This window comes from Macaca nemestrina, chromosome X, assembly GCF_043159975.1.
Source record: "Macaca nemestrina isolate mMacNem1 chromosome X, mMacNem.hap1, whole genome shotgun sequence".
Classification (NCBI taxonomy): domain Eukaryota; kingdom Metazoa; phylum Chordata; class Mammalia; order Primates; family Cercopithecidae; genus Macaca; species Macaca nemestrina.
This window is the reverse complement of record NC_092145.1, coordinates 58280916-58306207: the sequence shown is the minus strand read 5'-3', so window position 1 is coordinate 58306207 and position 25292 is coordinate 58280916. Positions and strand designations below refer to the sequence as shown.

The following is a 25292-nucleotide window of genomic DNA, read 5'->3' as shown; positions in this document are numbered from 1 at the left end:
CAATGTGGACATATATTACTTCCATAAGTAAAAAAAAAAATTGTCTTCCAACTGCCCCTCACATATACTTTGACAAAGTGCTATTGCAAATACTATTACAACTCAGTAAATATGGGATGGCTTATATTGAGAGAAGGAAACTGATTCACAATGAGAGAAAAGGGGCAGAAATAGATAGGTTATTTTCTGGGTATAGAGAAGTACAGAGGGGCTCCTAAAAGACCAGTGGCAATACTAAAGTTCTTCATAAACCATCTAGTAGAGAGGATTGTATGGTAAAAATTTACAAGCTTTCTAGTAACAAAGTTTCCTGGGTAGTTAAGTGCCAGACAGTAGGGGCAGACCCCAAAAAGATTTTTATGGCCGGGCATGGTGGCTCACACCTGTAATCCCAGCACTTTGGGAGGCCGAGGCGGGTGGATCACAAGGTCAGGAGATCGAGACCATCCTGGCCAACATGGTGAAAGCCCGTCTCTACTAAAAATACAAAAAAATTAGCTAGGTGTGAAAATACAAAAATTAGCTGGGTGTGGTGGCTCGTGCCTGTAATCCCAGCTACTCCAGAACCTGAGGCAGGAGAACTGCTTGGACCAGGGAGTTGGAGGTTGCAGTGAGCCGAGATGGCGCCACTGCGCTCCAGCCTGGTGACAGAGTGAGACTCCATCTCAAAAAAAAAAAAAAAAAAAGAAAAGACAAAGATTTTTATATCATTTTGCTTTTGGATAGAAACAACATGTTAAGGATAATATATTTCTGAATAAATATCAGTGATAAATTTGAAGATTCTGAACTATTGCAGAAGGCTGGGAAAGTTCCCTGAAAGACTCCATTCTTCCATGATTTCGTAAAAGTTGCTGTTGGCAATGATTCCAGGGCTTTTCCCAACTTGGAAATTCTTAGTTTTCAAAGTACTTTAAAAGTAAGATATAAAATTATTTTAAGGGAAAAGGATAAGATAATGTTTTGTCCAACTCTGCTTGCCAAATTATTTTTAGATATATATGAACATTTGTGTATGGTTTGCGAACAATGGAGGAAGTATTGATTTTAGATAAAAATCAATTCTATTTTAGATTTTTGTTATTTGTAGTGACACCAGTGTGTGTGTGACACCGACACACACATACATACATACAACACATATATATACGTACATGCAGCATATATATATATATATGTACACCTAATTAGTTCCCTTGTTTTTACTTTTTTAAAATTCCTTGGAAATGCCTACATTTTTCAGGGGAGGCACAATATGGAAGTACTGTATGGAGGCACAGATTTAGCTCTAAAGTATGTAGAATGGTAAATTGAAAGGATTTTGGAATTAAACATTTATGGAATCATCTCCAGAGTGTTATAAGAGATTTGTATACAGAAAATGCTGTGAGAGAATTTGAAGCAAAATTTTCTATTATCCCTAATTGCTCTTTGTAATATATTTTAAATATTGATATTAAACATTTATTTTAATTAATGTGTATTTAAAACTATAGTTAAGGTAGGAAATTATGATTTAGTGTATTTTAAATATGTATTTTTATTCCTTTCCTCAGCCTTCTGTTAAAATGAGTTGCATAATGCTTACATTTTACATAGGAATGCAGACTCCTATTTTAAGTCTGGTCAAAAATTTTAAAGGATTAAATTCAGGTATTTAAAAAAATCATTATGTCATTATATAAAGACGAATCTAGAAAAATCAGATAGATTCACAGGCCTTTTACTTACTCAGTCTCATGACTTTTCACAGGGGTCTATTCTATTCTATTCTATTCTATTCTATTCTATTCTATTTTTTGGGACTGAGTCTTGCTCTGTCATCCAGGCTGGAGTGCAGTGGCTCAGTCTCGGCACACGGCAACCTCTGCCTCCCGGGTTCAAGTGATTTTCCTGCCTCAGCCTCCTGAGTAGCTGGGACTACAGGTGTACACCACCATGTCCGGCTAATTTTTGTATTTTTAGTAGAGACAATGTTTCACCATGTTGTCCACTAGTCTCGAACTCTTAATCTCAAGTGTATCTCAATCGTATCTCAGTTGTATCTCAATTAATCTCAATTGTATCATTGTAAGTAAAAGGGGGACTTGGATTTTGGTTATAAAAATGTTTATGCTACTTTCAGGAATTATATAGCTAGTTACACTCTCCCAAAGTGCTGGGATTACAGATGTGAGCCACCACTACGCCTGGTCAGGGGTTTATTAGCATATATACATATACCATGAGAACACTGTATTTTGTAATTCACATTCCTGCATGATCATATTTAAGACAACAGGATTTGTTCAACATTCCTAGACACCTAGTATGTCAAGGAATGTTTCTACATAAGTATTATTTATTGAAATAAGCTGCATTTAGACCGTGCTACTCACCATATAAAGGTTGACTATGCCTAATCCAAACATCTGAAATCTGCAATACTCGAAATCTAAAATGAAATACTCATTAGAATATTTCTGATTTGGGAATTTTGGGTTAGTGATGCTCAACTGGTAGGTATAAAGCAAATATTCCAAAATCCAAAAAAAATCTGACATCTGAAGCAGTTCTGGTCCCAAGCATTTCTGATGGGGATACCCAGACTGGACTCTTGGGTGGTAATCTGCAGCAACTAGTGAGGTAGTATTCCTGTCAAACAAATTGAGATACATTTTGAAGTATTTGGAAATAGGTGTCATATTCTCCCTTTCCTGAAATTTCTAGTAACTATAAACTTTTCACTTCAATAGTTACTCATGCATAATCAGTGAGTTTAAGAAAATTCCAGATATTATAATTAGATACTAACACAATATGGTGAAAAATAGGAATTAATATACAAACTTGCAGATTCTTTAAATATTTAATACAGATGGAAGCCCTTGTTTCAATTTTAATAGTGTGATACATTAGGAGAAAAGGACATATTTGGTACATCTGTATCATATATAGTGTCAGATTTTACAGGATAACTTGTAAGGAAGGGATTTATGAGAAAAATGTTAGCAGGGCCAAACAATGTAGATAAATACATGTTGGCAAACGTGCTTAGGAGTATTTTGTAAGGAAGGAGTTATAAACATTGCCTTTACCTTGTGATCATATTTGCAACAAAATGATTCTTAATGGAAACTAAAATTTGAAATGTTGAGTCATGAGTGGTCAATTTTCATTGCATACTCTGTTATAACGCATGCTGGAAAGAAACAAAAACAAGCCTACTAGTTGGTCAACAGTTATTTATTGAGTTTTTGTTATTTACTCAACACTACAATTAAGTGTGGAGAATACAGAAAGTATAACATATCTTTATTTCAGTTAAAATTTTACTGTTTGACCTGCTGAGAGAGGTTAATTGGATAGTCAAATTGGACTTTAAAGGATCTTTCTGGGAGAAGACCAACAAAAATAGAATTTTAAAAAGTGTCAGTGAAGAAACTGGCCCAATCCAACACGGGGCGTGTCCTTAGGAAATAAGGGAGTAACAACAAAAACAACAGCAATAACAATGGTGCTTCACATTAATTGAATACTTATTACCTGCTGAACACGGTTTGAAGTGCCTTTAGTTCATGAACTAATTTAATTCTCACAATGCTTCCTTCCAAATAGAGGAAAAAGAGATTTCTCCCCGCTTCCATGGCCACCTGGGCTGACCCCAGCAGGGCATTAAAAGCACCTAAACATTCTTGGGTTGGATGGAAAATCCTTGTTTGGGGTTTTTAAAACCTTTCCAAAAGAGGAGTCAGGGGCATTTTGTAATCAGCTTTTACCTTTCCCTGCCCTATCAGACCTAATGCCAAATTGGAAGGAGGAACTTTCTATATTTTATACATTGTAAACATTTATTGTCTTGGAAATATATTCTTATAAGGTTTTGTTTTAGATTTTATGTTTAAAGGATTTTAAAAATTGAGTAGAGATTTGCTTTTATCACAAAGAATGCTATATATGTACAAATGCAGTTATCTGTTTAACTACAAAAAATGAGTTCTCTGTGTTGTACATGGGAGGGTAATGTCCAAGTATCACACTTGACCACCAGCCTAGTTTTAATCTTTTTCTTTTCTGTTTTTTGAGGCAGAGTCTCACTCCAGTTGCCCAGGCTGGAGTGCAGTGATGTGATCATGGCTCACTGCAGCCTCAACTTCCCGGGCTCAGGTGATTCTCCCATCTCAGCCACCCGAGTAGCTCAAACTATAGGTGCACGCCACCACAGGCAGCTAATTTTTTGTATTTTTAGTAGAGACGGGGTTTCCCCATGTTGCCCAGGCTGTTCTCAAACTAGTGGGCTCAAGTGATCTGCCTGCCTCTGGCCTCTGTCACTGTGCCCGGCCAAGCATGGAATTTTTTTTTTCTTCATACTTTCCCTAGGTTTTTGGAGAACAGGTGGTGTTTGGTTACATGAGTAAGTTCTTTAGTGGTGACTTTTAGTCATTTATCCCTCATCCCCTTCCCACTGTTTCCCCTAAGTCTCTTAACCACAGAGGTGCTAAGGGCCTTGAAGGCTAGGCAGGAATTCATGGCCGAGTCTTTGCCTTATAGGATTATATAATCTAATGATTTAGAGAACTTTTGTTATCTAGAGTTTAAGGTACTCATAAAATGCTGTTTGGTTATGGAATGCATTTTCTCTTGATAAATGACTGTACTCAAAGGCATATTGATTTCAATATAATTATATAGCTAGTTATACTCTATTTTATTATCAAAACAGTCTTGGATTTTGCATAATTTAATGAATATAATTAATGACTAACTATTCTTCCTTCCTCTGATAGGCTAAGTAATCAGGCTGACCTAGACCAATTCATTATACTCGTTACAGAATAGAAAAAAAAAATAGCTGCAAAATAGTATTTTGCATGATGACTCTATTTTTCTCAGTTTCCAATCTTAGTGACTTGACTAATTTCATTTTAAAGCAGTACAGGTATATATTCAATACAAGGAATAGAGACATTCGAGCCAAAATAGTGGTGAAATAAAATTCATGTGTAAAATATCCCTTTCCTTGCATGCTTCAAAGTAAAGTGGTGTCACTGGAAAGATATGCACGGGTATTTTAGATACTAGTTTTTAAAAATCATTTAATTATTAGGTAAGGGTGTTTTATTTTGTGAAACATGGATGAAAATCTGAAATATAAGTCATATTAGGTAATGACCAGTTCCCAAAGGAACCTTATAAATAGCTTCATGGATGAATGGGTTTACATCTAATCAGATATAAACTTGCTAATAAGCAGCTTTCTCTCTCTTTCTCTGCCTCCCTCCCTCCCTCCCTTCTTTCTCTCTCTCTCTCTGCCTCTCTCTCTCTCTGTCTCTCTCTCTCTCTCTGTGTGTGTGTGTGTGTGTGTGTGTGTGTGTGGTACTAGTAGTAGTAGAGAGCATAGCCAAGGAAGTAACTACAAGTTGAGATAGTGAAACCTTTTGTTTGATCAAAAAAAGCAACTCTTTGGGCAATTCAACTCCACCGGGGCAGGAATTATGTTTTCTTTATTTCTCCCTCTGTGCCTAGAATTAGTAGATATTTAAAAGTTTTGATTGTATCATTGTAAGTAAAAGGGAGACTTGGATTTTGGTTATAAAAACGTTTATGCTACTTTCAGGAATGGATATATTGTATTATAATGCGAGGATTCGTTTTTTTTTTTTTTTTGAGACGGAGTCTCGCTGTGTCACCCAGGCTGGAGTGCAGTGGCCGGATCTCGGCTCACTGCAAGCTCCACCTTCCAGGTTTACACCATTCTCCTGCCTCGGCCTCCCAAGTAGCTGGGACTACAGGCGCCCGCCACCACGCCCGGCTAGTTTTTTGTATTTTTAGTAGAGACAGGGTTTCACCGTGTTAGCCAGGATGGTCTTGATCTCCTGACCTCGTGATCCGCCTGCCTCGGCCTCCCAAAATGCTGGGATTACAGGCGTGAGCCACCGCGCCTGGCCGGCGATAGTTCTTAATTGAAATGGAGGCCTTTTTGAACCATTGTGGGCATATCAGAACTATTTCACTGTATTTAGATTGTTCATGTGTGGCTTTTGGAACTTATTTCCCATCGTGGAAATACGGTGTATTCATCTGTTGATCCCCTATCTATTAGGTACCATGCCACTACTCTTCCAGATGTCATCTTATGTTTTAATCTCCATTTTTCAAATTGGGAGATTGTGACTCAGAATTTAAGAATGCAGCCCAGTAAGTTGCTTGGTAGTTAGCTCTCAGGCTTGCATTTGAACTCGGGTGGTGTTTCTCTTGAATATCCTTGATGGTTGTAAATCTTTATCTTCTAAGAATGGAAATAATCTTTGAAAATAGCCAAAATTTTCTGCCTTAAATTTGATGAATAAGATGAGTGACTAAATTGATCAAATTCTGGCCTTAAAATACAAAGCAATGAGACGTGTTTTATTGTTTGGGTGGTAAACTGTACCTGAAGATAATTTCTTCAGAATCAAAGCAAGGATGTTCAGCAATGTTTTCAGCAGTGGCAGCAGAACTATAGTAAGCATGTGGCCCCTGAGATAACTGTGATAGTCAGTACACATTAGGAAGGTTAACTTCTGTTTGTTATAAAACAAAACAGAATAGTTATTTTATAGTAACATTTTCATGATGCCAAAGTAAATCACTTTCATGTCATTATCTAATTGTATACATTGTTTTAAGAAATGTAAAGAAATACTGCATTAGTACAAAATTACACCATTTATGTTAGTGTGGAGCGTTTGATCATTTTACTTCTAAGGGAAAATTACAAAACTGTTTAGCTCACCTCAGTTTCTATAATGCAGCCTCTAAAGTCTCATTTCTTTAACAGGGCCTTGTGGGTGTTCTAAAGGAATGATTGAAATGAAAAGAAATGAGAGAGTCAAACAGTGTACCGTAATAGATGAAATGGAAAGTAATTATGTTAATGTTGACTCATTATGAAGCTCTAACCATTTTTACCTGCTCATTTCTGTGTGGAAACCTGTGCAGCGGAGATGCTGAATAAGAAATTCTTGTACAAATGAGCCTAGAGGCATGTTTCTAGTATAGGAGCTAGGTCTATGCAGAATTATAATGAATTTCCCTAAGTTATTATTTAAATATACTATCAGAATAGGTGATTCTCCTGCCAGAAAATTTGGATTCTAATGTTTATCATCAAATTTTTAGATGTATATTTGAATCTTCATTGCTGCATGTAATTCTCATTTGTTAATTAGAGAGAAAAACCCTAAATTCCACAATACATCTATATCATATATAGTGTCAGATTTTACAGGATAACTTGTAAGGAAGGGATTTATGAGAAAAAAATGTTAGCGGGGCCAAACAATGTAAATAAATACATGTAAGTGCTTAAGAACATGACATTTGGAGTCAGATGCGCTAGATTGAAGCCAAGTCTGTCTGACTCCAAAACTGAAGCTTTTATTCATGGTCAGAAAATTTTTAAAGTGTCGCTCTCCTAAATGCCTATACCATTCCCCCCATTGCGCTTCAATGTTTCTCTTTGCCAGTATTCTGTTTCTAAAGCATGCATTTTTCAGTCATAATGTATAATAAAGCTTAATGGTCTTGCCTCCTATAACTAAAATGTCCTGCCAGTATTCTGGAAATAAAATATTATAGAGAATCTCTCTGATTATGTTAAATTGCTAACTATGGCTTAATTACTTCTTAGAAAAGTGGTACATTGTCATTTTTAATTTACAGACACTTAATTTTTTCCTATGCTAATAAGTGACTTCTAAAACAATTAAATCCCTAAAACAATTAAATACCTAATTTTTGTTAAATTATATTCGACATTAATTTAAGAGTTTAATTAAAGCTAAAGAACATTTTATCTCGGGCGTGAACTTTGTCCCCTTACTGTCAGATGTGAATGCTTTTAAGTAATAAACTTAAATTTCATGTTCTTAAAATTAATGTTGGTGCTTATAATGTTATTTTGTATTTGGTGGTATTTTATGGCAGTCTTTTATGTTTGAAATTTCAATTTTTATATTTTTCCTACAAAGATGCAAGAACTAGTTATACTTTACTTTTAACAGTGAAGTCTTGATAGCATAGAATTATTACACCATAAGGAATGTAAAAATTTCATCTAGAGTAGAGCTGTCTAGAAGAAATATAATGTGAACCACATATGTAATTTAAAATTTTCTGGAAGCCACATTTAAAAAGTAAAAAGAAACAGGTGAAATTCATTTTAATAATTTATTTTATGTAATCCAATATATTTAGTACATTATCATTTTAATGTGTGATCAATATAAAATTAATGAGATATATCTTTTTATTAACTCTTCAAAATATGATGTGTATTTTACATTTATAGCACATTTTAATTCCAACTAGCCACATTTCAAGTGATTGGTTGCTACATGTGACTAATGACTTCCATATTGGACAGTGCAGATCTAGAGTCTCGATTTATTTCCTATCCTTGTATCCCTGATGATATGGTACACTGTAAATAGTGCTATTGGCTTATCAAGTGGTACATACCTCCCTGGCAAGGGATTATTGGAAAATCCAGGTGAGAGGAGCTGTCTTTTGTAGTTTTGGAGAGTAAATGCATTCAATATGATCCTGATCAGCCCACAACCTGGGGTAGGGGAGCTTATCTACTCCGCTGAGAATCACTGATCTTACTCGATCTCTTTATATTCTCCAAGAGGAAATGAGGCCCACCTTCATTCCAGGGTCCATGTTCTGCAATAAGCTTGGCCCTCTTATATTTCTTTCTCTCTCGAAGTAGCCTTTTCCTGTGTTGTTTGTTCATTTTGGGATGTTAATCAGTTTCCCTTATCTTCTAGTTTTGGATATCTAATGGAAGGTTATCATGTATCATGAATGATAGTTCTGTTGATGCTATTTCTCTTATTAAATGTTCATTGCCATTATCTTCTTTAAATCTCTACCATTTAAGTCACACTCTGTTGTAGACCCAACTAATCAGAACCAATTGCCTTGCATTTTGAATATGAATTGCCCATGTATTCTCTGGACTGAAAAATATCCGCCCTCCCCTCTACTGATTAGTAATGTGGTTTTTGTTCCTTTTCAACATACGTTCTAAACATTTATAGAGTCCTCTTTACTTTCATGCTTATATTATCTTCTTATTAAATAAAGTAATGCCAAGCCCATCATGTGAGTGTTTATTAGGAATTGAGACATTTAGAATTGGGAAAACAGAGAAAGAACTCAGAAGTCAAAGGAAACTGGCTCACTCTGTTCAATTTGTTCACATTTCAACCTCTTAAGTAATGAAATATCTTTTGAAATAATTGCCTTCTCCTCTCCATTCCCTTCCCACTTCCATATTTTTAGGCCACGACTTTTATAAGAGCCTCTCAGATTGCACTCCTTATCTGTTGAAAGTGCATCCAGAGTTGTCATTCTAAAAATAAATCTAATCATGTGTTCCTTTTTGTCTAGCAGTCATCCAGCATGGCAAGATCCCCAGGGTTCTTAGCTTGGTTCCAAAACCTACCTTTCTACTAGCACTACCTGTCATTTCCTTTTGTTCTGCTACCCATTCCCCACTAACCAGAACACCCAGCACTTTAGCCTGATTGTTATTCATAATTTCCCAGTGCACTGTAAACTTTCTGTCACGCGCGCGTCCCTGTGAAGAGATCACCAAACAGGCTTTGTGTGAGCAATGAAGCTTTTTAATCACCTGGGTGCAGGTGGGCTGAGTCCAAAAAGAGAGTCAGCAAAGGGAGTTGGGGTGGGGCAGTTTTATAGGATTTGGGTAGGTAGTGGAAAATTACAGTCAAAGGGGGTTGTTCCCTTGTGGGCAGAGGTGGGGGTCACAAGGTGCTCACTGGGGGAGCTTCTGAGCCAGGATGAGCCAGGAGAAAGAATTTCACAAGATAATGTCACCAGTTAAGGCAGGAACCGGATATTTTCACTTTTGTGATTCTTCAGTTACTTCAGGCCATCTGGATGTATACGTGTAGGCTTGGGCTCAGAGGCCTGACACTTTCCTACCTCTGTTCATGATGTTCCTCCTTCACAGAATGCCCTCCTGCCCCAAGCTACAGTAAAGTTCCAGTGTCATTTCTGTTGGTGTAATGTCCCTCCATAAAGAGTACCTAGAGTTACTCTTTTATTCTCCTAACACGTTTTCACTTACTCTCCTAACACATTTTCTTTTACAGGTTTCTTGTTTTTCACTTTGTGCAGTAACTTCATGTCTCTTGCTTGTTTGATAGTAAACTCCTTGAGCTGGAAATAAACGTAACTGGCATTTGTTGAACATGTAGGTGCTAGACATCATGCTAGATATGTTTCCTTTATATTTGCAACTCCAGCATCAGAATAGTTTATAGTAGATGTGCAGTAAATATCTGTGGAGTTATATGTTTGCATTTTTTAATATCCGTTGGAATTCCTTTAGGAATCCTAACAGCATTTCCATATGAGGAGGAAAATGCCACGCATAAAATACCTACTGGGTGCTTTACATATATTATTTCATTTAGTATTGTCAATAACACTGCAGTTGGAGTATCCCCATTTTAGAGATGATTAAATGAAACTAAGTAAAGTGATCTAATTACCCAAATCTCTCACCTAGTAAATGGCAGAACTATGATCTGAATCCAGGTATCACTGAAGAACGTCTCCTTAGATTTGAAAGTACCGATGTAGAGTAAAGAAATATACTTTGGTGGGAGTCGGAGGTAACAGTCTTTGCTAACCAGATCAATTGATTCATGCATAATGGGTTTTAAGGTGCAGGCATTTCCATCTGATAGCCTTTACTTCCTTTTCCCAAGGTGCACTAGTTTAATCATGTTACTTAATGTTTCCATTCGCCTGGGTTGGTGAATAAAATTTTGGGAAGGTTATTGGTAACATACTGATAGTTTGGATGTGTGTCCTTGCTCAAATCTCATGTTGAAATGTAATTCCTAGTGTTGGAGGTGGGGCCTGGTGGGATGTGATTGGATCGTGGGAGCATTTTTCTCACGAATATTTTACCACCCCCCCCCCCCCGTACTGTCCTTGAGATACTGAGTTCTGTGAGAGCTGGATGTTTAAACGTGTGTGTGTAGCACTCTCCCTGCCTCACTCGTTCTCCCTGTGACATGCAAGCTCCTGGTTCGCCTTCCACCATGATTGTAAGCTTCCAGAGGCCTCCTAGAAGTAGATGCCAGAGCTTTGCTTCCTGTACAGCCCGCAGAACTGTGAGCCAATTAAACATCTTTTCTTATAAATTACCCAGTTTCAGCTATTTCTTTATAGCAATGCAAGACTGACCTAATACATGGACATATGTGAAATTTGAGTTAGTAAGACATGACTGTGGAAGGGAAAGCTCTTAGTTAGTAAAAAGTCTGAATTATAGCACCTTTTCTTGAAAGTAGAGTGGTTGGGAGTAGGCCAGCATCATTGCTAGCATAGGACTATTGTAGGAAAATCCGGGTTCTTGTCACATGACCAGGAAAGGTTAGGCTCACAGACACTTGGAAGCGGGAGACAAATGGAATTTATTGGGCGAAAAAGGAAAAAGAAAAAAACTTTGGCTGGGCATGGTGGCTCACGCCTGTAATCCCAGCACTTTGGGAGGCCAACGTGGGTGGATCACGAGGTCAGGAGATCGAGACCATCCTGGATAACACGGTGAAACCCCGTCTCTACTAAAAATACAAAAAATTAGCCGGGCGAGGTGGCGGGCGCCTGTAGTCCCAGCTACTCGGGAGACTGAGGCAGGAGAATAGCGTGAACCCGGGAGGTGGAGCTTGCAGTGAGCCGAGATCGCGCCACTGCACTCCAGTCTGGGAGATACAGCGAGACTCCGTCTCAAAAAAAAAAACAACAAAAACCAAAAAACAACTTTAAGCAGAGCAAGAAGGAAGCCTGTTAGCTACTCCCACCCCACCACATAGGAATTCAAGAGGCCCAGCTCTTCCCCTCTGCAAAAGGCAGGAACTTCCTTGGCTCAACCCTGCTCTCCCAGTATGTATGCTGGTCAAATATTATCTGCAGACTCTCCCCCTTATCTGCCTCCTGCATCTATCAGGACCTTAGGAAATCTGTTTTACTGAAAGTATGAAAGCTTTTAGTAATTAGCATGTCAATTATTTGTCCATAAGAAGGGGCTTCACAAGTACTTGAGGGCATTTGAAAAGGAGTAGAAAACTAGCATAAATTGAGTATTATAATTTATAAAACCCTCACCCTATGTGGTAGGTTACCAGAGATTTGTAAATAGAGGCTCTAAGAGGTTAAATCATTTGCTTAAATTACAAAGTAAATAAGTGGCAGAATAGCATCCAAATATACATTTTTCTGACTTCCCCAGTGCACATACTCTTTCAGATATGCTAACATTTAATTTCAATATTTTCTCTGTAATATTTGTTACTCCATTAATTTCATTAACAAACATATTTCATAAGTAGTACAAAGATGAATTTCAAAATAGCTCTAGTAATAGGCACCAAAAATCCACATTCATAATTCTTCACTATACATGCTAAATGAAAACATATTTTAACCATTAAAACCACCATCTATCAATTTTTTCTTTTTAGTTATGCATAAGCTTTACATAGGTAAAGTGGCTTATTTTTGCATTAAACAAACATGCTTAAAAGCAAAATTTAAAGGTAATAGTCACTGTTGTACCTTTAAAGTGAAATTAATATTCTTTGCTAAGTCATTAGTTTACTTTTCCTTTATTTTTAGATCAAGTTTTTAATTCAGCTTCAGCCAAAAGGAGATAATATAAAAATAAATTCCATTTAAAAAATGGAAATAGTACAATTTTCATTGATTTATACACAGATTCTGAGGATCTAAATGCTTAATTGTTTTAATCAGTCCAATTTCCAAACCCATCACAGTATATGGTGATACTTCCGTTTCATATATTTTTGTGGATAACAGTAAACCTGAATGAGTCTAGAAAATTTATATTGACACACAGAGTTTTCAGGGATATTTAGCATATTGCAGAGGAAGTGCTATTTCACATCAATACACTAAACTTCTCTGAACCCCCACCATTCGTTGAAAACACTGAACACCTCATTCATTACACAAGCTAGAGCTCTTAAGAGCTAGAAAGCTTTAACATTCTCCTTATAATTCAGTTATGGTTATGAAATATGAAAAATAATATTTTAAGATTTATTTTAAAACACTTTGGTGAGGAAAATACATTTCTTCTTAGCCTGTCATTAATCTGGCTTTACATATGGGCTGGTCCCACTTATCCTGGAGGCAGTTAATCATTAAACACTTTTAGTGGCAAAAACCTCTCCTTATAAAAAGATTTTGTCTTCCTGTCATAAATTTCTCATTTTTCTTCCTGGATTTTTAAGCTAGAAAATGCTGTAAATATTTTAAGGTTGCACTGCAATTTTTCTGCCATATTGAAATGATAGCTTTCTAACATCATTTTTCCTTCTTTATAAGTGGCATATTGTTTACTAGTTCATGACGTACATCTTCAGAGATACTTAGGTACTCAACTCTATGCAAATATACACTGATTACCTTTGCCATAGACACTAGATGACTACTTGATTAAAATAACATTAAGACGACAAGCCAAAACCAAGACTAACTGCTAGTGAAAAGAAGCAGCTGTCAGTTAATTGAAGGACATCTGTATCTTTATTTCCCTTTAAGTATTTAGAAAGTCTTATTGATGAGGTACCGTTTCCATGTTCACAAGACAGGGATCTGTTAACCTTTTCATGAATGAGACAATTCATAATTTTTCCTTGTTTCTGTCTCTGTTAATCCTAACACACAGTTACTTTACGCAGGGAAGCAGGAAAATGCATTTACAATTATTATTTGGGGTTAATTTCAATTATTGGCATTCTTGACAAAGATATGAATATGGCAAGAATATTTTTATATTTTATGTTTAATCTTTGTAATTTAATCTTTCTAATCATTTGATATAAAGCATAAATGAAAGCAAAAATACCATTTGTAGTTGAGTGTGAAAAGTCCCAGCAGTGGTAGGAAGAAAAACATGATTTATATAAAGCAATACATTTTTTTTTTAGACTAGTCTTACTCTGTTACGCAGGCTGGAAGTGCAGTGGCATGATCTTGGCTCACTGCAACCTCCGACTCCTGGGTTCAAGCGATTCACCTGCCTCAACCTCCTGAGTAGCTGGGATTACAGGCACATGCCCCCATGCCTGGTTAATTTTTGTAATTTTTTTTCCTTTTTAGCAGAGACGGGGTTTTACCATATTGGTCAGGCTGGTCTCGAACTCCTGACCTCAGGTGATCTACCCCTCTCAGTCTCCCAACCAAAGTGTTGGGATTACAGGCGTGAGTGGCTGCACCCGGCCAAGCAATACATTTCTTTGTGTCTCTGCATTAGCGTTATACTTTTTTAAAAATATATATATATTGAGAGGGAGTTTTGCTTTTGTTGCCCAGGCTTGAATGCAGTGGTGCGATCTTGGCTCACTGCAGCCTCCGCCTCCTGGGTTCAAGCAATTCTCCTGCCTCAGCCTCCGGAGTAACTGGGATTACAGGCATGCACCACTACACCTGGCTAATTTTGTATTTTTAGTAGAGACGAGGTTTCACCATGTTAGCCAGGCTGGTCTCGAACTCCAGACCTCAGGAGATCAGCCCCCGCCCTTGGCCTCCCAAAGTGCTGGGATTACAGGCGTAAGCCACTGCTCCTGGCCTAGTATTACACTTTAAATACTTTTATTTGAATATCTGTAATTATGAAACCTGCAATATTAAACATAGTTAAACTTTCAACTAAAGCAAATGTATAAATATATCCAGTTCTATTCATATTCACTTAGTCCACTTTCTCATTTCACACATTTAACAAAGCAAGCAACAATAAAATATGCATATCTTGAGTATTATAATTTGCATTTGAAACTGCAGAGTCTTCTGGCTGAATGAATCAATAATGCAAATATCTTTCTAATTAGATATTTAGTGTTTTTTAGTTGAATTTTGTAAAATCTAAAGTTTTATGTAAAAGATAGTTTTTGTTTTGTTTTGTTTTGTTTTTAAATCTTACAGATCTTTTGGTCCTGTGTTTCAAAGTACATTGTGAATTTTGACTGAAATCACAATTGCCTTTGGTATACCAAAATTCAGTTCTGCATAGTACCTGTTTTAGTGTTGCAGTCATTGTAACTGCTGGAATATTCAGGTCTAGTGGAATCAGCAATTATGTAAGCCTTTCTTGATAGAGAATTTCTTGGCTTGGATACATCCCTTATATGTACATTGCCCCTTATTGCCTTATTGTCATTCTAATTACTACCACTCCTTTGTCCCCATTCCCACCCCATGGCCTTCATTCTTTGTTGCTGTGTTTGTGAGTAGAAAGACAAACTATAAGGAAAACTTGTATGTGAGTTGTGTGGGGGTGGGCGAGTTACAGTTATTTCTAATATCTAAAGAGTTGTGTAGAAGAATTAGATTTGCTTCATGAAGGCACAAAAGGAATAAGTAGAACGAAGGAATAAGTTGCTGTGATAAAGGCATGAAGTAATTGATAACCCAAGATGCCTCGATTTGGACCTGCTGCCTTAAGAGATACTGAGTGGAATGTAAAGGCAGTGACATGCAGTGGAAGGAATCTGTTAGCTTGGAACCAGGCAGACCTGTATTTCAATTCTGGGTCTACTGGTTAAATAATAGTTGTGTGGCCATGAGCAGGTCACTAAGTGACAGAACCTTGGTTTCTTTATTTCTAAACTGGGAGATGATGCTTACCTTGCAGGTTGTTGTAAAAAGTAAGACATGATGTGAGTAAAGCCCCTTGGCACAGTGCCTGTCATGTAATAGGTCTCTCTGTTATTATTGTTTTATTCATTTTTTGAGTGGTCAAAGGTCACTCTTAAAAAAAACAAAAACTCTTACTTTAGGTTTAGTGGTCCATGTGCAAGTTTGTTATATAGGTAAATTGCATGTTGAGGGATCTGGTATACAGATTATTTTGCCACCCAGGTAATAAGCAGAGTACCTGATAGGTAGTTTTTTGATCCTTACCCTCCTCCTACCTGCCACCCTCAAGTAGGCCCCCTTGTCTGTTGTTCCCTTCCTTGTGTCAAAGGCCACTCTTTAGAAATGATGTTGAAAGATTGTACAAGATAGTAAACTAAGATAATTTGTATTATCCCATTTACCTTGTTGATATGATTCTATATTACTTTTAAAGATATATGGTTGACAGGTAATGAGCATTATCCCCTTCTCTTGTTATTGGTATACTAACTAGGTTAGTAATTCATTTTTATTTTTATCTTTAAAAAGTATTTTTTTTTTTTACAGACAAGGTATTGCTCTGTCGCCCAGGTCAGAGTGCAGTGGTGCAATCATAGCCCACTACAGCCTCTACCTCCTGGGCTTGAGGGATCCTGCCGTCTCAGCCTCCTGAATAGCTGGGAGGATAGGTGCGCAACACCACAACCAGGCAAAAAAAATTTGTTTTGTAGAGTTGGGGTCTCACTCTGTTGCCCAGGCTGATCTCGCACTCCTGGCTTCAAGCAATCCTCCCGCCGTGGCCTCCCAAAGTGCTGGGATTATAGGCATGAGCTATTGTACCTGGCCAAGGTTAGTAATTCATGGAGAGAAAATAGGATTGATGCTTTGCTTTCCAGACTTTCACAGGTTTTTTAAGTGAAAATGCAAGTTGACATATGGGAATTTTTAAATTATGATTTTATTATTGATTGCTATGACAACCAGTACTCTTTTGTTTCTTTCTTCCCTTACTAATTTAAGCTATTTGACCTGGAACTATATAGTTCATGTAGATCTTGTGGGCATTTTCCAAGTCGTTATTTCCACAATGCCTATTAATATGTGTCTTCTGTAGCAAGCAATGGCACTTTCTTTTTGTTGAATAAATGGATACAGGGGTTGAGCTGTTCATAATTTGATGCATTTTCAGGCTGTTGTAAGTGAATTGACCATTTGCTCAAAATCAGTGAACATTAAGCTATTAAAGTAATTTTCATGTCTGCATTGCTGATAATTTTTTTGGGAAAAAGTATGAAATTGAGGAGGATCATGATAAAATGCATTTACCTTTATTCTGCCTTTTTGAAGAGAATCTTAAAGGGCACAAGCCTCTTGGCAGAGATATTCTTAAGTGATAAATGATAATGACAAGAGTGGTGATTTTTTTTCCATCACAGTTTTGGGGATCAAGGTGAGTCAGAGAGAATGATATTCTAAACCTTAGCTTCTTCATTAAATGCCAACAAAACTGTCATTTGCTGATTTTTGGCCATCAGAAATATTATCTAGATCATATTATCTATTTATGACTATAACTTTGGGATAATGGGTTTCTGATTTTAAGTAATGTACTTCTCAGCCCTTTTATTTTTTTAACATGGCTTTGATTCTTTGAAGCTGGTATGTGAAGCACAAGCTTTATGTATGTATGTATGTATTTATTTAGAGACAGAGTCTCGCTCTGTTGCCTAGGCTGGAGTGTAATGGCACGATCTGGGCTCACTGCAACCTCTGCCTCCCGGGTTCAAGCAATTCTCCTGTCTCAGCCTCCTGAGTAGCTGGGATTACAGGCATGTGCCACCACACCTGGATAACTTTTGTATTTTTAGTAGAGACGGGGTTTCACCACGTTGGCCAGGCTGGTCTTGAACTCCTGATCTCAGGTGATCCACCTGGCTTGGCTCCCCAAAGTGCTGGGATTACAGGCGTGGGGCACCGTCCCTGGCCGAGCATTATTTTCAAAGTGCGCTCAACTGGAGGTACTTCTTTCCCCTAGGATGCCCACTATTTGTGTAGGGCCAATACTTAATGATTGTTTTTTCATGATTGCTATTAAAGATATTTTTGTTATCCACCCTAATGCTTCAAAGAATCAGCAAGCATGTGGAAACGTATAAAACGACTCCTGTCATTTGTCAGGAGTAGGATATACTGATAAAATCCTTTCTCATGAATGATGAAGTTGCCAGAAATTTGGAATACTTTTGGACTGACAACAATTACATGATAAAATACTGTGAAAACTATTTGTTAATAAATAATGAACCAATACTCCTTCTGTTCACTCAGAGCAAATATAATACAGTGGTTCAGAAGAATGTAGTAATCTTCATATTGCTTAATAGTTCAGTAAACTTTTAATGCCTCTGAAAATGCAGAATAGTTCCTTAAGAAAGCATGGTAGGATAATCAGAAAAGACTTTTTTTTTTTTTTATTTGACACCAAATGGACTCATATATGACATCTTTTCATTTTTTCCACTTTCCTTCCTCTAGTAAAAAGCCTAGAAATAATTATTCCTAGAGACCGTGTGATATTTCCACCTTTTGTATCTAGCCTGCAATTATTTCAACAAAGTCCTCTTGGTACAGTAAATAGTAAACCCCACTGGACCAAATCCTTATAATATAGTATTGGCTGCCAGAATATAACACACGTGGTATGTTTACATTAAATTGATCTCATATCTTAAAAAGCATTTGTCTTTGGTATAGATACAATCTAGAGATAGATTAACTGGCTAGATGATAATGATAATAATAATAACTAATATTTACTGAGCACTTACTATGTGCCAAACATTGTTCTAAGTGTCTTATGTGTCTTAATTCACTTGTTATAACATCCCAAATGAAGTATGTAGTGTTTTTATTCCACTTTATAGAGACCTAAACCGAGGCACAGGGATTTAAGTAACTTTCCCAAGATTACACAGCTAGTTAAGTGGATCTAATCCAGGTAATTTGACTCAAAGGTCCATTTTCATAACCATTATGTGATACTGCTTCATGGCCATTATGTGAGACTTTAAGCGATGCTACAGTGCTTTCTGCTTTTTCACTACTTGACTATTTCCTGTTCATAGCCCTTTGTTCACAGGGAAAACATAAGAAGGGAAAAACTAGAAGCTCCTTGACTTTCACCTGTTTATTCCAGATTTTTATCCCATGGTGTCTCCCACTGTCTAAACTGAGATCAATAAGAACTATTATTATGCCATATGTTTCTAATCATAGCCATTACTTCATTCTCTGAGGCATACAACACATAAAATTGTCAAACAGACTGATTTTATATGCTTACAAATGCTCATTTATATAGCCATTGAAATATAAACTTCAGTAAAGAGAGTAATGTTTGGTTTGCATGATGTCTGAATTCTAAGATTTGGTAATGGAGTAAAGATTTTGCCCAGATCTTATCTTTTTTCCCCCATTCTACAGTGAGGTACAATGATAACTGTTATCATAATGATGACCCTGGGAGAGCATTAACATCTTTTGTTCCCTAGAATGTACTTATGGAAGCAGGAATGTGGATGGTTATGTTTATGTTTATGTTTGATTTTGTTTTGTTTTTGAGACACAGTCTTGCCCTGTCACCCAGGCTGGAGTACAGTGGTACCCTCTGGGCGCACTGCAACCTCTGCCTCCTGGGTTTAAGCAATCCTCACACCTCAGCTTCTGGAGTAGCTGGGACTACAGGTGCATGCCACCATGCCAGGCTAATTTTTTGTATTTTTGGTAGAGACGGGGTTTCGTCACGTTGCCCAAAGTGCTCTTGAACTCCTGAGCTCAAGTGAGTTGCTGGCCTTGGCCTCCCAAAGTGCTGGGATTACGGGCGTGAGCCATCTTGCCTGGTCGGTTGCTTATGTTTTAGATGTACAGTTGTCCTTAGGTATCTGTGGGGAATTGGTTTCAGAACCGCCCCCCCTCAAATCCCTTATATAACGTGGTATAGTATTTGCATATTACCTGTGCACATCTTCTAGTATACTTTGAATTATTTCTAGATTACTTATAATACCAAATACAATGTAAGTGCTATGTGAATAGCAGCTATACTGTATTGTCTAGGGAATAAAACAAGGAAAAGAGTCTGTATATGCTCGGTACAGACAATCATCCATTTTTTAAAAATATTTTTAATCTGCAGCTGGCTGAATCCATGGATGAGGAACCCAGAGACACAGAGGGCTGACTGTATTTTCACTGACACAAGTTTAAACAATAATAGCAATAACTAAAAAAGGTAGTTTAGTCACAAAAGTTTAAAGTGAAAATTAAATTAACTACAACATACTGTAATTCATGCCAAACAGTTGTTCCTCCTAATCAATATTTGGATTTTGAAAGAGAAGTAATTGTATATATATTGTAAGAATTCCACTGTAGATGAGTCACAGAGCAGATTGATGATCATATTTTTTTGCTATGATAGTAAAAACTTTTTTATTCAGATTTGTATTTAGTACAAAATGACTTCAAAATGTATATTACCTCTCTGGAAAAGCTCTTATGTTAGACTGTCAGCTATCTAGTCCATTTTATATTTTAAACCTGAAAAATGTTTAAAATGTTAATTTATTTCAATTAAAATTGAACAGGTTGAAATAAAATGGACATCAGATTTCTCTTTTGATTCACTCCAATTCAGAAAAACAACTTTTGAAATCTTACAATGCAGTAGGCACTGAACGTTTCAAAGACTGTTAGGAAATGGTTCCTGGGTTTTCAAGCTTTTTCAAGTGGCCAGTTGGTCACATTTATCAAATGTTCTAAAACTATGTTTTTAGACATATTCTTTAATATATTCATGTAAACTTTATGGAATTATGTTGAACACAATCCTTTTTGTAGGTGTTCACAGTTTCTATGAGGTTTTACTTGACTGGTTTTCATGTTGTCTTCATAATAGTATTTTAATGAATATTTATTTCTACCCAGCTCCTTACTATTACAGCTGGACGGAGCTGTGCTACAAAGAGAGCACTCTCTGTTGAGAGAAACTTGGAAAGTTGAGTTAACATGTTGGCCTGGGTTGCTAATCCCATAGAACAGGAAGTCTTAGGGCTAGAGTGAGGGAGGAGGTTGGGTGGAAGGGGTATAGTCTGAAGTCTCCAAAGCTTAGAGCTCTGACACCCTACAGTTTTATTTTGCCCTTCCAATCCATCCAATGTGACTCTTTTGACATTCTTAAAATAATTGAGAAAAAATTTCTGATACAGCTTGTAAATTCTGCTATTTGATCCTTTAGTAAATTGACTATTTGGCAAATAGGCTTTTCTGCGACTACATCAAGAGTCCTTGCTGTCAAAGAGATTCCTTAGCAAATGGAAGAGATGAATAATACCTTTACCAAGTTACAAGTAAAAAGGTGCCCTTAATTAAGTCTGATTTTCAAAATAACCCATTGAAGAGTACAGGGATTATTATCCCTAATTAATATCTGTATTTAATACTGGAAGATTCAGAGAGGCTAAGTGAGTTGCCCTCAGTGAAAAGATAATGAAAATGGAGGAATCAAGTTTTGACTCAGGCATTCTGGCTATAAGACCAGTAAGTGTATTTCTATTATACCATTCTGAAGATACTCACTTTGTATAAATAATTTCATTTTTCACATTTTAAGGGCTAGAGAGATGGGGACAGGAGATGAAGGAGTTCTGAAGTTTGCTCACTTGATGGCATGTTTATGTATACTTTTCTTATGCTTAGGAAATCAATTTCACAATAAATTATTTTAAGAAATTTTAAGCCTGTTGTTTCAGATATGAATTAACTACATACTATTAGTTTAGAAATTATTATTAGAGCAGTTGTTATTTTTGTGTATGACAGCGTTAGAAAATAATGAAGTTCAATATTTTGATTTTTGTAACTCACAGCCCTGTTCTGGGTCTCCTTTTCAAGTTTCAAACTTAGCAGGACCAGAGAATTTCTTGTTTTAGACTGCTAATTATCTTAAGACAAAAAGGGATCACCCTAGGTTCTGTTGGTTCTCACATTACAGAGAAATTCCCATTTTCCATTAATGTATTCAAATACATTCACTTTAAAGATACCTATACTATACTGCTAAAGAGATTACCCTCTATGTCTATGTCTCTATTTTAGGACTTCAGCTTTCAGAAACAGCTGTAAAACTTTCTTAAGCGTTATAAATATAATATTTCTCAACTCATCTTAAAACACTTACTATTTACTATTTCTCTTATTAGGTATGGCTTCTGAAATGGTTTAATTGCACTTCAAAACTATAGCATTTTATTGATTGTATTTTTTGAAAGCTGCTTTATGTTCTGTAGTGTTTAATGGAGGATAAGTTACTAGTCACATATGATACTGTGCATATACTAGATTTTAATGTTTAGTGCTTACTCTTGACAACTACGTAAAGAAGATCTATATACTAGTTCTGGATTTATTTTTGAAATTGAAAGTTGTACTTTTGAAATTATTATGAGTAGCTTCAGTTTGTATCACAGTATACCACCACCAATACATTACTGGTGTCATCTTACGTGATGTATGAAAATTTGAGGTACTAGAGTATAGTAAAATTCTGTTTACCCCTATGTTCTTATTCATTTAAATCCAAATCTAAGTCTTTCTACTGGTACTAAATATTTTACATCACAACAGAAAATTTTGATAACATTGTAAAAAAATATATAAAGAAACTAACAAAATTACAAATGACCTCATTCATCTTTTAAGCAGTTAAAGGCTGTGGAATAAAGTGTGCAAAATAATGACATGCAAGATGAAGACCACCTAAACCTTATTTGCCTTTCCTAGCCTAGCTTGTTCTATTATGGGTTTTATATAAACATACTTTGAAATGAAATCCATCAGTTGAAAAACAAAAATAAAATTCTTAACCAAGTGGCAGGCATATACAATAGTCCCCCTTTATCCACAGGGAATATGTTTGAAGACCCTCCAGTGTATGTCTGAAACCATGGATAGTACCTAACCCTTTATATACTCTCTCTCTCTCTCTGTGTGTGTGTATGTGTATGTGTATGTGTATGTGTGTGTGTGTGTATATACACATATAACCTATATATATAAATATACATATAACCTATATATATATATAACCAAAACACTCTCTCTCTCTCTCTCTCTCTCTCTCTATATATATATATATATATATATATATATATATATATATATCCATTTGGTAACCAAGACAGCTACCAAATGACTAATGGACAAGTAGCCTATACAGTGTGGATACATTGGACAAAGAGAGGATTTGTATGCTAGGTAAAAGAGTGTGGGACAGTGCAAGATTTTGTCATGCTACTCTGAATGGTGCACAATTTAAAACACATGAGTTTTTTATTTCTGCAGTTTTCCATTTAATATTTTTGGACCATGGTTGATTGCAGGTAACTAAAATTGTGGAAGGGTAAACAAAACTATGGATAAGTGGGGGGCTACTGTAACATAATCTTTGGTTTTTAGGTATATCTCAGATGTATCTGAAATAAACATTGAGATACTGAATGAATATTTTCTAGCAGCCATCTTTGCTTTAAATTTAAGCATCCTTCTTAACTCTAAAATTATGAATCTAATTTATGTTACATTTTGTATTGCTAATTTCTTAATTTTTTATTTTATATTTTATGTTCAGTCCATCTTTCCGTTGCTTGGAATATTTTTCTGAGGTAATTAGAAATTTATATCTTCTCCTTAGATTTTTTTTCTGAAGTCTTGTTACAGTGTGATGGTTTTTCTTCATTTAATTAATTAGAGAAACTACAGTGTAACTAAATTCATGATTGAACATATTTTATACAAATTACAATTGAGAGCTGAGGGACTATCGTCAGCATTAAAAACTCAAAGATTCCTAACCTTAATGTAACGCCCTTCAAATTAGGATTGGGTTTATTTAGCATATAAGAGCAAGGGCTATGTAGTTTTCTGATTTCTAAATAAATACAATACATACTAAAAAAAAAGTTTTGTTGCATATTCATTTATTTATATATATTATTACAATTTTATTGAATTTTGTACAAACAGATGCAGCAATAAATAACTATGGCTTAGTCTATATCCTCATGAAGATGAGGAGATAGATATAAAACCAATATTCATTTTAATCATCCTAAGTGCTTAAAGAAAATGTCCAGGAGATTAGAGGGAACTAGTTTGGGAGGACAGGAAAGACTTCCCTGAGGAAGTGATATTTAAGCTGAATCTTTAAAGATGAATAAGGATTAGATAAGCAAAGAGAATAGGAAAATATTTTTAATATGGACAAATTAGAGCTTAATATTTTAAAAATATATAAACAATCTGAGATTGGATATTCCGAGCTAGCAATTCAAGTTATTTAAACATTGTGAGCTTTATAACAGCATGGAAATAACAATATGTGGCAGTTTGAGAACCTTGCTGAAAAATAACCTTTTTATTTTAAATGAAGCTGTGTGTCACACATTGGTTCAAACTGTCTGTAAATGGAATATTGAGAAGGAATATGGCAGCCAGCAAATGTCAATTGCTACTTTGATTAAGAACAGAATGTTGAAAAACAAATACCGAACAAAAACTGATCAATTAAAGTGTGTGTGTGTGGAGTAGAGGGAGGAATAGCTCAAAACATGAAAGATGTTTATAAGGAGCCACTGTGATATCTAATTCTACATGCCATTTAATAAGCAGACTGGCCATGACTGGGTACCATATCTGTTGACCCCAATAACTCATTATTCAACTGTTTACTAGAAAATTTTTATCCAACAGCAAATTTCAATGTGCCTATTCTAGGTAACTCTATGCTGGGGCCCTCTGGGTGATAAAGGTGTTTTATTAGCTGCTTCCAGACACCCCAGTTCTCACAAGGTTAAATAAGTCGTATGCCTGCTAAATGAGTTAGCAGGAGATTTAAAAATAGAATTCAAGGTTTTTTTTTTTTTTTTTTCCTTGTGCTTTCTTATGGTGGTTACACTATCTTTAAAGTTTGTGTTGGTTTTTCAGTGGCACAAGTGTAGATTAGTTGCATTTGTATACTTCCAAAGAGTTGAATATTTATTTGTCCTAATACATATATTAAAAAAAAACTTATTCAGAGATAGAGAAGGGTAAACACAATAAGCTTACTGATCACTCAAAACTACCTGTACCTACTCATTTTCTCTTTCAGCAAGTGTTTATTGAGTATCTGTGGTATATAGTGTCGAAGGTTTATCCTTAGGAAACCAAAAAAAAAAAAAAACACACACACACAAAAAAACCATGGTCTTGGCTGGGCGTGGTGGCTCACGCCTATAATCCCAGCACTTGGGGAGGCCAAGGTGGGTGGATCACTTGAGGTCAGGAGTTCAAAGCAGCCTGGCCAACATGGTGAAACCCTGTTGCTACTGAAAATACAAAAAAATTAGCTGGACGTGGTGGCTGGTACCTGTAATCCCAGCTACTTGGGAGGCTGAGGCAAGAGAATCACTTGAACCCAAGAGTCGGAGGTTACAGTGAGCCGAGATCGATCCACTGCACTCTAGGCTGGGAGACAGAGTGAGACT

General features: G+C 36.2%; 1 protein-coding gene across 5 annotated transcripts in view; it reads left to right on the top strand.

Moving 5' to 3' along the window:
* LOC105497495 (diaphanous related formin 2) overlaps positions 1-25292 on the top strand; it is a 919069-nt gene that overhangs the window by 148186 nt on the left and 745591 nt on the right. The window contains exon 1 of one of the 5 annotated variants that reach the window (XM_071089285.1): positions 16538-16557. The exons of the other annotated variants lie outside the window; for them this stretch is intronic. The gene's annotated coding sequence lies outside the window, so the exon portion shown is untranslated. Of the gene's footprint in view, positions 1-16537; positions 16558-25292 lie in introns of those variants that run through there. 5 annotated transcript variants of the gene reach the window in all.